A 15,934-nucleotide genomic window follows, 5' to 3' on the forward strand; every position below is an offset into this window, starting at 1 on the left:
TGACTCAAGTTTCACTCCTGATGGGGGTAGCTGCCAAGCAAAATCAAGTTCCTTAAGCCGGGTTTCAGATAAAATGTCACTTTTTGTTCCCCAGTTTCTGCCTTCAAATAAAACTAAACATTTTCACATATGCAGCTAGAAGGCTGATTCTAAGTGCAAAACTATGGCATTTCAACAGTTACAAAGGCATGTGACACCAAACATAGGTCACTCATTTAATCTAAACATTTTCGATTTTAGTGTCTTTAAATCCAGTGCAACTTAAACTGCTGAAATCCACAGCGCAGCCAGTCTTGTTATAAGCATTTTTCTGGGCTCTTCATTTCCCAGATTTTGTAGGCACACAACACTCCATTCTACCAAATGTCTGCTGGTGTCCAGTGAGTTTTTAGATGTGTTGCAATGTTTAAAATAGACAGTTTGAGCCTGCCTTCAGAGAAACACAGGGTGGTTTTAAACTGCCGGCTTTTGGATAGTGGTGAGTACTGGTACTGCACCCATTTTTGGGATTTAAGAAAATGAATTCCCAACAATTCTAGGTTGCATTTGGCAATCAGCATTGCCATTCCCAATGGTTTCAGACTACTGTGTGGGTAGTCCAATGGTGGTTTTAGGCAGTTTCCTTCTGTGCCCATAACATCGGCAAAAATGGGTGGCAGCCTATTCTTCATGCATTTCCCTGTGCATTTTCTGGGAAGCTCTGGCCATCAAGAGGTTTTCCATGTTAGTACTGCACAGTTTTGAGGTAGGGCTCGGATGCATGGGTAAATACATCCCACAGTCCATTTTGAGAAATGGACGAGCCTCCTGTGCTTGAGTTCATCTCTGCCCTCGCAGCACTAATGAAGCAAAAGCCATTAAACAACAAAAATCACCAACAGCCAGTGGTCAACTCAAGTGGAGTAAGTGAGGGTGATTCGGTGGATTACTTCTCGAGTAAATATAACACAGAATCAACCACAGCTGTGGGTGCCATCGATCAAAGTTGTAAATCATCATCAATTAACTTTGATCTCCTAGACATTGAAATGATAATCAGTAAACTAAACTAAAATACACCAGAGAGAGCGGCCCGGATCGAATAACTAATGGTATAGTGAAAGTGTTCACTCCCCACATTACCATTATAAACTCAGAATAAAAGACACATCCAAGTAGGGAAATGAGACCAGGAGAACAGATTGCGATGTTGCCAAAGATTTATATAAGATTCGGCATCCAAAGAACTCTGCTCCCTGTGAGCGCTCTGGCAAACATTACACTTACAATGGATTATAAGGCAAAAAGGCGTCATTAGTGACATCAGCTATAAGGGTTACAAAGTACAGCGTTATTGGTTGCGAGGCGACGATGCATAGGTGCCTGTAGGTGCTGCTTCGTCAGGATTGGCTGCTCCTTTAGAGGGAGGTTGAGCCTCACGTGGTTCAGCCGGACTTGTGTCGGGCCAAGCTGGAGATGCAGTTGAAACTAGCTAAACTGGCATGAACATGTATTCTAGACATATAATAAACAATGAGCATCAATATACCTTTGAGTACATGTTAGAGGCTTATACGTTGTACATACATGACAACATCATTTCACATTGGGTCATTCCTAAGGTGAAGGGTACGGGGGTCTTGCGTTCTGCGATAACCTGGGGAATGGGCTGGTCTGACACTTCAGGGCGAGAAGGGGGGGGGAGTGACACATGTTAGTTTAGGACAGGATATACAGGGGTCTGGGTTTATTGGGGGCACTCTGGGGCATTCAGCACAGTGGGGGCACACTTCTGTCACATCAAGAGAATACCTTATGGGGGCACAGGGTTAGACAAGCAGTAATTTTCCAACCGCGAGGGTGAGGGGTGGAGGAGCAGGTTTGTGGAGATGGATGAGCTACAAGTCATGGTTCAGGCTGGTTCACACACAGGACAGTGATCTCAGAGGACAATTGATACGATACATAATGTTCATTGTTGCAGTTAGCTTCAGTGCATCCGTGAGAAAGGGACTTGGGCTGTGCAGAAAAGGTGGGGGTGGTTGGTGCTCACTGTGCACAACACTGTGGAGGGGAGAGGAGACTTTGTAGTGCCGAATTGCGGCCTAGTCGAAAGATGGAGTCGAGGGCACACAAAATGGAGTCCAGGTGTGTCTTGCAATAGCCCCACCTCTGCTCCAGCTGAGGCCTAATTCCTCATGCCAGCAGAAGGGTGATGGAGGCGTCCCCCACTAGTGCAAGAGCAAGCGGTTCATCTTATGTCGAATGTATGGGGGGGGCTAATTCGCCCCTTCCTTCCTTCCATTCGACCCTTTCATTACATCTAAAGTAACAAATTATTTTTTATCACTGTTTGCATTTCGGTAATACTCTGCCTCCATTACCACCTCGTCCCAAGCAGGTCTCCCTTTTATTGGCATCCAGGCCCTGCATACCCCTCATAAACTCTGACCCCTTCTAGCATACTCATCAGGAGTGCAGGTCATGTATATTCCCCCATCCCCATCCAGATCTACCCACACCTCCTTGTACCATGTAACTCCCTTGGTTCCTTTATTTTAGAGTGATACAAATTGTCCACCCTGTCCCCAGGATAAGGATACACTGCTGTCATACGGTATTTGGGGGGATTAGACTCCCCTGTCTGTATTTGGGCATCTTTCATTGTTTGTACCCTTGTCAGTTGCCCCATCGTTACCATCATCATCACAGAGCTAGGCATTCATTTTGCACAACATCAAACCCCTACCTGACACACACAAAACATTAGTAACAGGAAAACGATGAGTGGGACAAAAATTGTCATAATCATGCTGAACCAGGAAGGTATCAAGTTAAAAATGTCATTGAACCAGTTGCTGGGGGTGATCCCTCCTTCTTTCCTCATACGTTCACCTAGGTTATGCACCGCTGAGATCACATGGGACAGGGTCCAGTTGTCCGCATCCGCAGAAGGTACGAATGTACAGCATGCGCTCCCTGTTTAGCGAATCTAGATTATGATCGGGAGTTCGATCTCTTTTCACACTGCGACAGAGCACTAATGACAGTGAGTAGGTCGCTGTCCATTGCTGTGAGTAGGTCTAGGACGTTCCGGTTTTGCATGGTCATCAACTACAGGGCGCGAAGTTCCACTTTAATCACATTGAAACCTTCTTCTGTGTCATTGGCTAGCTGTATCAGCTCCCAGTGCACGATCTGCATCCATTTTGCGTTTGTTCGCGCCTGGAGTCCTGACAGGCGGAGTGAGGCAAAAAATGTTTCTGCGGAATTAAAGAGTTTGTACTGGTCGGGAATCTCTGCCAGGAGGTTTGAGGATTCACTGGAAATGTAATTTGATGATCTTTGCTTGCGGGAGACTCCTGTAACTCATCTTCAGACAGAATGTCGTATGAGGAGGGCTCTTTATTTGCTAGCTGGGCTGCCAGTGATGTTTCAATTGGCATTTTCCCCCCTTGGACACGGCTCTCCGGGATCACCATCAAGGCTGAGTGTAGCGTTGCCATGGCACAGGTACCTCTCCAGGATGGCGATTGGTGTAGGTACGCCAGTAAGTGTTCATTAAGGCTGCTGTTCCTTTTTTCATGTCTGGAAGGATGATTGTCTTATTGCAATGTTTGTTGGAGCCCATTCGTACCTTCCCCTCACCATGAAAACAAACTTTGTGCTGGATTTCTTTTTGTATCTTGATCATTTTTTCAAGTGCTGTCACCCACGTTAGTTTGGCAATGTGCTGGGACCAGGTTCCAGTGCAAGTTTGTTTGACCCATTGAAAGTTTTCTTCTGTCAGTCCTCGCAATGCTTCAGCTTTACATGTGATTGTTTCGTCTAGCCATTTGTTTTCCGTGGACATTGTTCCTTTGATGATAAAAAATGGTTATTTCAAACATATCACTCCTTGAGGTTTGCTTGTGCATGTTTTTTTTGTTTTGCAGCATTTGTACTGTTACCGTGTGTGCCTGGAAGGTACTTTGTATTCTACATAAAACTAAATCAATTAGACACTGGGCATCCGACATGGGTGTCTCTTGGGGTATAAGGACTTTGGGTGTGCCAGAGGCATAGTGTATGAGAGAGCAAACATAACAGCTCTCATTTGTTGCTTGTTTAGCTGTGGCACTCATGTCTGAGCACCATTTGTTGGACTGATCTGGGTGGCGGGGGTCTTCAATTTCATCTAATCCCAGACCATGGTATGCATCATCACCCCTCCCTCCTGTCCCCCTTTTTCGTCTTCTACTCTAACTCTTCTAACTCTTCCTTTCAAACAGGTATTGTCCCGGACAATCTGAAGGACGCTTGGGTTATCCCACTGCTTAAAAAACCTTCCCTAGACCCTAACATTCCCACTAACTTCCGACCTATCACCACTGTACCATTTCTGCTCAAGATCCTAGACCGTGCCGCATACTTTCAGATCCAAAATTACTTGGAAACTAATAACTTGCTAGGTCTACGACAATCTGGTTTCCGCCCCAGACACGGGACAGAGACCGCATTATTAGATCTTAAAACTCAAATCGAGGTTCTAAAGGATCAAGGCAAACTAGCACTGCTACTACTTCTCGACCTTTCAGCCGCATTCGAGCTGGTCAACCATCAGATCCTGTGCGAGCACCTCCATTCAGCTGCCAACTTCTCCTCCTCGGCTGCGGCTTGGATCAAATCTTTCCTGAGCAACAGATCCATGAGAGTCTTTGCCCCATCCGCAGCCGCGGACCCTTCCCCGATTCACTGCGGCGTTCCTCAGGGATCTTGTGTGTCACCTACACTTTATAACATTTTCACGAAACCACTCTTTGATGTGCTTGATTATCTGGGTGTCTCCTATACCAACTATGCGGACGACACCCAGATACTCATCCCCATCACTGGTGATTATCTAGGTGACACCAAGGCCCTTAACGACGTCTACTTGGTCATCCAAGCCTGGATGGCCCAACATCAGTTGTGCTTGAATGATGACAAGACGGAGCTCCTGATCTTGGGCACTGCACAACGCCTGAGCAGACTAGAGCCGACCTATCAGTCATTCAACATAGATGGTAATATCATTAGTGTCTCAAAAGATACCAAAACGTTAGGTTTCTACCTTGATGCCACACTCTCATTAACCCGACAAACCAATGCTGTCAGATCTGCGTCTGCATACACATGCAAACTTATCGCAGCTTGCAGACCATTCCTTACTACGTCTAACAGCGTTACGCTAGCGAGAACCCTTATTATGGCTAAAATTGATTACTGCAGTGCTCTTTATCTTGGCACCAGCCAAGAGAACCTGAACAGACTTCAAACGACACAAAACAACGCCATTCGTGCCGCTTTAAACATTCCCCAACACCACCACATCACAGAAACCAGAAGTAAGTTAAATTGGCTACCTGTCAAATAGAGAATTTCTCTCAAAACACTCGCCCTTACGCACAAATGCCTAGCCAACAAAGCCCCGATCTACCTTGGTAGTCGACTATCGCGCCACTCTACCTCCCGACCTCTAAGAACAGCCCAATCCCACTGTCTAGCGATCCCCAGATTTAAATTGCAAAAAGCAGGGGGCTCAAGTTTCCCCGTCTTAGCTTCCAAGTTATGGAACTCCCTCCCTGTTTCAATTAGAGCGGAAGACTCTTTCAATACCTTCAAAGCCAATACTAGATCTTGGCTTTTCAACCAGCTTTAAGGCCGGCTTCGCGCTTCTTCCTGACCTACCCTGACTTGCCGACCGCTACTATCACCTATCGGCACTGAAACTACTGTACATATGTATATAAGATCCTCTTGTAAATGTATATAATGATCCTTTGTTACCCATGTGTAAATGTTTAATGATTCTCTGTTATACCTGCATATCTGTAACCTTGTACAAATTGCGCCCTGATGCCTCCGGGCCTGTTGGTTTGCGCGTTATAAATAAAATACAAATACAAATACTCCCCCTTGATCATTGTGTAACTTTTTCACCTTCTGATGTTTTATAGGAAAAATGTTTGTCCATGTTTGATCATTTTGTTCGCTCCCACTCTGCAAGGATTGTGACACTGGGTACATTAGGGTAGTTGGGACGTAGGGTGTAAAGTTCATTTCATCGCCATCTGAGGTAGGTTCTTCAGTTGTGTGCATATTTACATATGGCGATTCCGAAATACCGAACATAGAATAATCAACATCATACTCATTTTATCCGTTATCAACATCATAACCCATAGCAGCATATGAAAGAATAGGGGATTTGACAGTTCGGTTTTTGTGCAAAGTGGTCAAATTATCATTCAGGGAGGCATTGTGTGCCAAAATAGTTTTAACTCCAGTCCATATGAGGCTTGACCCTTCTTCTATTAAATGTACGCCATTCCCCCCTCTTTTATATCACCCAATATAAACGACACACTCCAGTACAATCCAAGGCAAAATAACATGATAGAAAAAACCAATTGCTACAAAATAAAGACCACAGTTATAATTGTAATTTCTATTACTGCTAACATCTGCCCTATCGCTATCTAAATTTGAGTCATTGTTAGTGAGGGCCCTCCTTTCCGTCATATATTTCCACCTGAAGGGACGATATAAACGTGTTAAGTACATAGAAAAAAACATATTTATATTATTTGTTTTACTTCTTCTACTTCATAGCACATTTTGTCACACACCTTTGTATTTCTATCACAATCACTATTGAGGCATCATATACAATCAATATACAGAATGACCAGGGGAGTGCTATTTTGCAGAGAGAAAGTACTTATACTACGGCATCAAGATACCATGTCAGAGGTGGACGATGGTGGGCACTGGGAGGCATAGTGGGTTAGGCAATGTTATTTGGGAGGATACAACAAAATTAAGAGTAAGACGGAAAAGCAAGAAGAGAGAGAGAGAGAGAGAGAAAGAGAGAGAGAGAGATAGAGACACTACACATTTCCATGTTAACATTTACCACTGTCACTCCTACGCAGACCTACTCCTCTTTTGAATGTCTTGTCTGCCGACTCTCTCTCTCTCCTAGCCATTCCCTTACCGTGGCTACTATCTATCGGCCACCTGGTCGAATTTCATCCTTCCTCTCTGAGTGGGCTGACCTCTCCTCCTCACTCCTGTCCTCAACCACCCAACTCCTCTTTCTCGGTGACTTCAACATCCACCTCGATGCCTCCTGTCCCCCCACTGGTCTCTTTCGCGAACTCTGCAACTCTCTCTCACTCTCTATCCTCCCGTCTGGGCCTACTCACTCTGCAGGGCACACTCTTGATGCTCTGATCTCTTCTGACCTTCCCCTCTCCCTCCCTCTCTCCACTCCTCTCTCCTGGAGTGATCACTTTCTCCTATCCTCCCACCTCTCCCTCCCTACCCCACAGGCAAAGCCACCCTCGTCATTGCCACCCACCTTCTCGGTCATCCGACCCATGAAGCGCGTGTCAGTTGAGGCTTTCGCTGCTACCTTCTCGCCCCCTCCTCCCCCCTCGGCTGACTCCCACCCTGACACCGCCCTCTCCATCCTCTATTCCTCTATATCTGATACTCTCGATATCCTTGCCCCCGTCATGAGAATCCGCCTGAAGCCCAAAGCCAAATGTAACTCCTGGTATGACTCGGATCTCGTCACCCTAAAACGCAAGTGCAGGGTGGCAGAGAGGAAATGGCGTGCTTCATGCTCATCCTCTGACAAACTGGCCTGCCGCCTGCTCCAAAGGCAATACCGGCTCTCCGTTCTCACCAAGAAGAGAGCCCTTATCCAAGCCCGCATCTCTGAGGCATCAAACAACTCGGCCGAACTCTTTAAAATCTGCAAGGAGCTGGCCAACCCTGCTGCAGTCTCTACCTCTCCTGTCCCCTCCCAGGCCCTCTGCACCGCACTGGCCTCGCACTTCATCTCAAAAACTCAGGACATCCTGTCCTCGCTCTCCTCCTCTCTCCTCCCTCCCTCTCTTCCCGGCTCTTCCTCTTGCTCTCTTGCAGCCTCCCCTCCGCCCTCCTTCTCTGCTTTTCCACCTTTCTCTGCTGATGAGGTTTCCAGACAAGTCCGATCTATGAAAGCCTCGTCTAAACAGGTTCACCCCTGTTCCTCCAAAACCATCAAGGACCACATCGACTCCCTGGCTCCTGCCTTGGCTGCCTTTTGCAACCACTCATTCGCCTCTGGAGTCTTCCCATCCCCCCTCAAGCACTCCCTTGTGCACCCCCTCCTCAAGAAACCCTCCTCCGACCCCTCCTGCCCGGCCAACTATCGCCCAATCTCCATCACTCCCTTCCTGGGCAAGCTCCTGGAGAAACTGGCCATCTCCCAGCTTAACCTCCATGCTGAATCTGTTGGTAATCTTCATGACCATCAATCCGGCTTCAGAGCGGCCCGAAGCACGGAAACTGCTCTCCTGAACATCCGTGAGGACCTGCTCCTGAACCTCGATTCCAACACTCCCTGTGTTCTCATTCTGCTCGATCTCTCCTCTGCCTTTGACACTGTCAACCATGCCATCCTGCTCAACCGTCTCCGTGATAACCTGGGTATCACTGGTCAGGCTCTGGCATGGCTGACCTCTTTCCTTTCCGGTCGACCCTCCCAGGTCCAAATGGGCTCCTTCCTCTCTGACATCTTTTTCTCCACCTGTGGTGTCCCCCAGGGATCCAACCTCTCTCCCTGGCTTTTCAACCAGTATCTGGCACTCCTTGCCCACCGCATCGCCGCTCTCTGCCCCTACTTCCAGTGCTATGCGGACGATACCCAGCTCATTTTCAGGCTACCCTCGGCCTCCTCCTCTCCTTCCCTCATCTCCGACTGTCTGTCTGCTATCCAGGAATGGTGTGCCGCCAATGACCTCTGCCTTAACGCCAGTAAGACTGAGATTCTACTCATCGGCACACCCACTCCCTCCTTCCCTGCAGCTCTCTGGCCGGCCTCCCTTGGCCCCCTTCCTGCCCCTACCTGCAAGGCTAAAAACCTTGGGGTCATCTTCGACTCCACACTCTCCTTCTCTCCTCATATATCTGACGTCTCTAAGAAGTCACACTACCAGCTGCACCTCCTCAGAGGTATTCTTCCCTTCCTCTCCTTCCCCCAGAAGCTCACTGTCTCCCGAGCCCTGGTTCTCTCAAGGCTGGACTACTGTAACAGCCTCTATCTTAATCTGCCTGCCTCCACTCTCCGCCCTCTGCAACTTATCCAGAACAGAACTGCGAGACTTGTCCTTGGCCTCAAGCCCAGGGACCGTATCTCTCCAGGACTGAAATCTCTTCACTGGCTCCCAGTGGCTGCGAGGATTAAGTTCAAAACCCTCTGCATTGTCCACAAGGCCTTCTGGGGCCTAGGGCCTAAATACCTTCAACTCTCTCTTCCTAAATATCTTCCTTCACGAGCCCTTCGCTCATCCTTCTCCAACTCCCTCATGGTCAGCCGCTTCTCGAAGCAACGAGCTGGGGGTAGATCTCTCTCCGCAGCAGGGGCCTCCCTCTGGAACAGCCTTCCTGCCTCCCTGAAACTTGAGGAGAACCATCTCCGGTTCCGGAAGCACCTCAAAACCTTCCTCTTCGCTTCTGCCTTCTCTCTCCCTCTCCCCTGCTAAACCTGCTTAACTCCCCACTGAATTCTGCACTAAACCTGCATCTGAGCCACTCTCAGCGACCTCGGTCCAGGTCCCAGCCACTCTCCACTTGCACTGCCTCCCTGGCTCCCCCTGCACTGTGGGACTGTCACTGCATCCCTACAGCCCCCTTCCCAGCACTTGCTCTGCACTTACCTCGCACTTGCCACCAGCTGGCCCTTTTATTTATTACTTATTATTTATTTATTTTTTACGCTACTTACCTTGTACCGCACTTCCCCCCCACCTCCTCCCCCTGCACTTTCTCCTTTTCCCCTTACCTCTGCACTTGCGCGATCTGAATGACACCTGGCCTAGTAGGATCGTTTGTCTGTCTTCCCCTTGTTTCCCTCCCTCCCTGCCTCGTCGCGCCTTGAAACACTTGTGTATAGGCGCGTTACAAATATCATATCATATCATATCATATCATATAATCATTTTTCATCATTGCTCATAATATTTTTTCCAGTTAGTATTTTTCAGTGGCATTTTGCATTCTGTGATATGTATCTTATCTCTAAGGGATTGCAACTTCCTGACTCTGTTGTTGCTTGCTCTGGGATGTGTTACTTTCATGTGTCTTTCTTACATCTGAAAGATGCACCCAGTACTTTAATCCCTGAACTTTTACTGCGGAGGGCGTGAAATAAATTACTTCATAAGCACCGTCAACTCGTGGGGAGTTCCACCTCTGCAGGAAGCTGCGAACATATACATTTTCACCAGGCATTAGCTGTCCCATGGGGCTGTCTTGTGCGGGTGTGGTTGTATTAGTTTCATTGTCTCGAGTGAACGCAGGTGCTATTTGCTTTGCTATACTCCGCTCAGCCCATGTCAGTTGGTTGAGATATTCTTTGAATTCCTCCCCTAGCACTGTGGCAGCTTTATGAGCATCTGATGCTCTACTTACTGGAGATAGTGGCGTATGTATGCACCTTCCCGTCACTATTTTGTGTGGGCTCAAATGGTGGTCCTTACTTGGCTTGGTCCTGAGTTGGAACAGTGCTAGGGGCAAGCAATATACCCAGTTTTTCTTAAGTGTGTGACACAATTTGGATAATTTACTCTTAAGGAGGGCGTAGATTTTTTCTACCATCCCGTAAGCTTGCAGGTGATAAATCAAACTATGTTTATGTTTCACTCCCAGCAATGTTGTCACTTCCTTAAAGAGGTCATTTACAAAGTGCGTGCCGTTATCCGAGCGGATCACGTCACATATTCCCCACCTGGAGAATACCTCCCTCACCAAAAACTTGGCCGCGCCTTTTGCGTCTGGGTGTGCACACGGTCCTGCTTCCACCCATCGTGAGAAGGGGCACACTATCACCATGAGGTATCTTGCCCCGTTACATCTTTCTCCCATGTCAGCATAGTCTATGTGTAGTTCTCGATATGGCCCTGATGGGCATGGCCGTGTTCCTCGCAGTGTTCTTAGTGTCATACCCGAACTTTATGTCTCACATGTTGTGCATTCTATTGTTAATTTTGTCAAGTGTTCCTGCAAATTGGGGACAAATTACTCTTCCTGGATGTCTGCTGGAATATGTTGCTTTGTAACGTGTGTTGGAAAATGCAGTTGTTGAAATGCTATTTGTAATAAATCTATGGGCATCACAACTTTGCCTGTCATCTCTTGCTGCCATATCAAATCTGTGGGGGATTGTTTGCACCCTCTTTTCTCCCACAGCTCCTGCTCTTCAGGTGGTGCGCGCCTTTGAAACTCTATTATTTGCAGTATGGGTGTAGTGTCATACCCTTCCTCTTTGTTGTCTAGTGTTGGTGTTTTTACTATGCATTCTATTGCTGGAGGGATGTTACAATATGCTGCTTCTTTTGCAGCGGCGTCTGCTGCCTCATTTCCAAGCGAGATTGCGTCTGTGTGGTTGGTATGTGCCTTGCATTTTACCAATGCTACTACTGATGGTTCTGCTAATGCCTCCATTAAGTCATTCAATACTGCTGCATGTTGTAAGGGGGACACGTCTGCTCTCCTGAATCCTCTTCGTCGGCATCATGACAAGCCCGAGTGTACTGTTGTTGTCATGTATGCCGAGTCAGAGTATATTGTCACTGCACACCCTTTGGCTGTACGCAATGCTTCAATTAATGCAATGAGTTCCGCTGCTTGTGCTGAAAAATGTGAAGGGGGCGCTTCTGCACTATCACTTCGTATTCTTCCCCTTCGATCCTTACCACAGCTGCTCCTACATGCTTTTCTCCTGTTTGACAATCAATAGATGCTGACCCATCTACAAAGTATATTTCTCCCCCCTCTAGGGCATTTTCACTCGCTTTTGGAATGTCATCCTCCTCCCCTCATATGTAGCGCAATCGTGTGCTTGCATATCCTCTACTGTGCAGGGCTCTGTGATGAATGTGGCAGGGTTTACAGTTTTACATCTGACGACATGTACACTTGGGCTTGATATTAATATTTTGTATGCAGTTGCTCTTTGTGTAGTAAGAGTGGACTTTGACCTTTCTAGTATGGCAAACAGTGAGTGTTCAGCATACAGTGTTACAGTGCAGCCCATTACTATGGTGGCGCTTTTCTCTATCACGAAGGCCGCAGCTGCTAGAGCTTGTTCGCATGTGAAATGACCTTGCATTACTGAGTCTAAGATGCTATGTAGTAGGCCAATGGCTTGTGGCCTAGTGATGTTTTCTGTGTGAGTACTGCTGTCATTAGTGCTCTGTCGCAGTGTGAAAAGAGATCGAACTCCCGATCATAATCTAGATTCGCTAAACAGGTGCGTGTGTGATGAGGTTCTGCAATTTGAAATATTGTGTCATCATTTCCTGTGTCCATTTCATAGGGGTGATGTTCTTTTGTGCTTCTTTTAGTCCCTGGAGGAGGGGGTGTGTATATGTGGCATAATCTAATATCCATGCATGGCAGTGTTTACATATACCAAGACATTGCTGCATGTCCTTCACCGTTTTGGGTATCACTGTGTGACGTATTGCTGCTGCCCTATCTGGTATAATCCTTTTACCATCTTCCAAATTCAACTGTCCTAGATACAACACTTCTGCTAGGCAGTATTGCAGTTTTCCCTTGTCCACCTTGTACCGTTTTGCTGCTAGCAGGTTCAGTAATGTTATTGAATCTGCTCTACATTGCTCTTCACTTTCTCTGCAAATAGGGAGATCGACCATGTATTGAATTATTGTGCTTTTTACATCAATATTGCCAAGATCTTCGTGTAAAACTCTGGTAAATATGCTGGGACTTTCACAGTAACCTTGAGGTAGTCTGCAATGTTCATATCTTTTCCCCCTCAAGGTAAATGCTGTTAAGTATTGGCAACTGGGGTCGAGTGGTACTGAGAAGAAGGCATTCTTCAAATCCACAACTGTGAAACACGTGGCATTTTTTGGGACGCTGCATAGAATGGATGCAGAGTTTGGCACTAAAGGGAACTCTTTTTGTATGATGTCATTAAGAGAGCAGAGGTCCTGGATCATCCTCCAAGCCCCAGCCCTTGTCTTTTTTATCGGATAAATCGCAGTATTGCATGGTGAATTTGATGGCACAATTATACCTTGTTGTAGTAGTACATTTATTGTTTCTTTTATTCTTTCTTCCGCTTCTCTGGACAGTGGATACTGTTTTACCCTATGCGGTACCGCACCTGGTTTTAATTTAATTTTTATAGGTGTTACACCTTGCAAGTGTCCTACATCATGGGGCCCTGTTGTCCATATTTTTGGTGGTACTTTTTCCATATCCTGGTCGAATATGGAATATGGTGCACTGGCACTGGCCATGAGGGGTTTATTTATCTCTCTGTGTTGGATCATTATGTCACATGGCACGCTTATTTCCATAATTATTTCCCCATCAGTGTCATTGTCAGTGAATAACTCTTTGTCTGTTAAATCTCGCAGAGCTATGTTTGGATCTATACATAACACTGTTCTCCATTCGCATCGTGTGTGTCCAGTCCTATTGCCACAATATGTCTACTTGACACCTGTACTCCTGCTAAGTCAATCGAGAGGATAGTGCCAGGTACAATGTCTGGGTTTGCAACAGGGCGGAATACAAAATCTGATGGTACTCTCCATTCCTTTCGTGTTATCTCTGGTACCACTCTAGTGAGAACCTGTATCCCATAAATGAACATGTCAACATCTATGGGTACCCCCCTCACCGCTACTTTGTTTGTCATGGTACTGATCATTAGCATTGCTCTTACTGCACACACCTATGGGGTGGAGCACACTATTCCCCTTTCTGTAAAGGAGATGGTCATATTCAACTTGTTTAGGAGATCCCTTCCCAATAAATGTATAGGCGAGTCCTCATGATACAGCAGGAGCGCTCAAACTGTTTTCCCCCCACTGTTATATCCAAGTCTTTGGTGTAAGGAACTTTCAAAATAGTCCCAGAAAACCCCTGCGTTTCCAAATTTTTCCCTGAGAGAGTAAACTGGCCTCCCTGAGGCACGATTTTTCCACTCCCAAGTCCACCATGAAGATGAACTGTTTGTTGCCTATCTCCTCCCCCACCAGTGGTTCCTCTTCTGCACATAGGCTAGTTGATAGGACTGGATCACTGCTGCACCGTGAAATGGCGCTGGTGCGTCGTTCGGTGTTGTTGCAAAAGTGTTAGTGTGTATGTTTCCCATCGTGTTCTGGTGGGCTACTTGTGGTTGCATACCTTGTTGTTGTGTTTGTGGTCTGGGTTGCATTGGTTGTGGTCCTTGCGGGCAATCATTATAATACTGCTCTTGTCGTCTGCTACCACCCATTGGTAACCCATAGGGACTACCTGGATGTGGGTGGCGAAATTGCTGTTTGTTTCCCATGGGAGGGGGTCTTTAGTAATATCCCATGGGTCGCATTCGACATTCTCTGGAGAAATGTCCCCACCTTTCGCAGTTCCAGCAAGACCCTTGGCTCCTTCCCCGCCTGCCCTGCCCTCCAAACCCTCTGTTTCCCTGTCCTCCAAATCCTCCTCTTTGTCCCCGGTATCCACCTCGTCCTCTTGCAGGGCTGCCCTGCCATTGGGGGCCTTCGTACTGCTCCTCTCCCGCCCATTGTTACTGTCCGTTTGCAGACCAGGTTGCTGCCACCCTTGCCGGTATACTTCCTGACCCCTCCTCCCCGCCTTCCTGCCTTTCTGTGGGTAGGGCTGCGTTAATCGCAGCGACCTTCACCAATTTATTCTGAACAAGCTTTGCTTCATCTGCCAACCTCCTCTGTGCTATTTCTTTTTCTCTCTCCTTGATCCTCCTACCATGATGCACTATGATGCTCTGAATCTCGGGCCAGCCTTTGGCTTCTATCACAGCTATTTTGTCCAAGGCCTTCTGCACCTCCTTCGTGAGCCCTCTATTTATAATAAAGTAAAACGGTGGTGGATTGGTCCCGTGCCGTTTCTGATCTCCACAGGTCCTGCACCCGAAGAATGAACTGCGCAGCCTCTTCCTCCTCCCCATAGTACATTGCATTACTAAGTGCAAGTCTGGAGTATCTGGGAATGTTCTCCGCAGTGCATCCCACACTTCAGCCCTTACATTGTTAAACGATGACCCATCATGGGGGTCAAAATTTATTGTTACTCCCGGAAAACCTGCCTTCACCCACACCCCTGTCTGCCTGATCTCTCACTGCAGATACTAGCAATCTCTTTAATCTCCTATGGCAAGGGGCACTCCTGCTGTATTCTTTTTGAATGCATGTATCCACTTTCCCGCCCCACCCGAAGTGGAGGGAGGAGCTTCAACAGCTTGTTTTTGTCCATCTGTGCCCATGGTATGTAATTGGGTCTCCATCCTCCTTTATATATAAGGGGTATTTGCAGTTTTGCTTTTCCTCCCTTTTTAATTACCGTTACTTTCTTAGCCTTACTTAGTGACATGTTTCCTAACCTGCTTCTCAGCCTCCCCTGCTACCTCTTCTGCCCTCCCCCCATCCTCTGGGTCCCCTCGTAACAGGAGCAATAGTCCTGCTGCTGCCGCCCCTTCTTCATACTCATCTAGATCACTCCATACTTAAACTAGCTCTCTATCTGAGTCTCCACTTCCGTGTCCCTCCCCTGTCTGCATTTATGCTTGTTCTCCCCGCACAATTCTTATTGGTTTATCATTTAAGTGAAAGAAGAACTCTCCTGATTGCCACTCATGCTCTGTCCCCTTAGGCATATTGCCTTGTGGCAGTGGCGAAGGTGTAGAGCCACCCGCTACACTAGGTGGGGGTGTCAGCTCACTAGCTACACTGGGTGGCACTTCCCCTCCACCGTGCAACATTTGTCCCCTGTCGCACAAAGCTCTTAATCGTGCCAACTCAATTTGTGTGGAGGCGAGTTGCCTTTCCAAATCCCCAGTGAGACGTGCTAAGTTTACTGGAGGGGCGCTAGTAGGTCCGTATAG

This window comes from Ambystoma mexicanum, chromosome 2q, assembly GCF_040938575.1.
Source record: "Ambystoma mexicanum isolate Mex_15411 chromosome 2q, UKY_AmexF1_1, whole genome shotgun sequence".
Lineage (NCBI taxonomy): Eukaryota > Metazoa > Chordata > Amphibia > Caudata > Ambystomatidae > Ambystoma > Ambystoma mexicanum.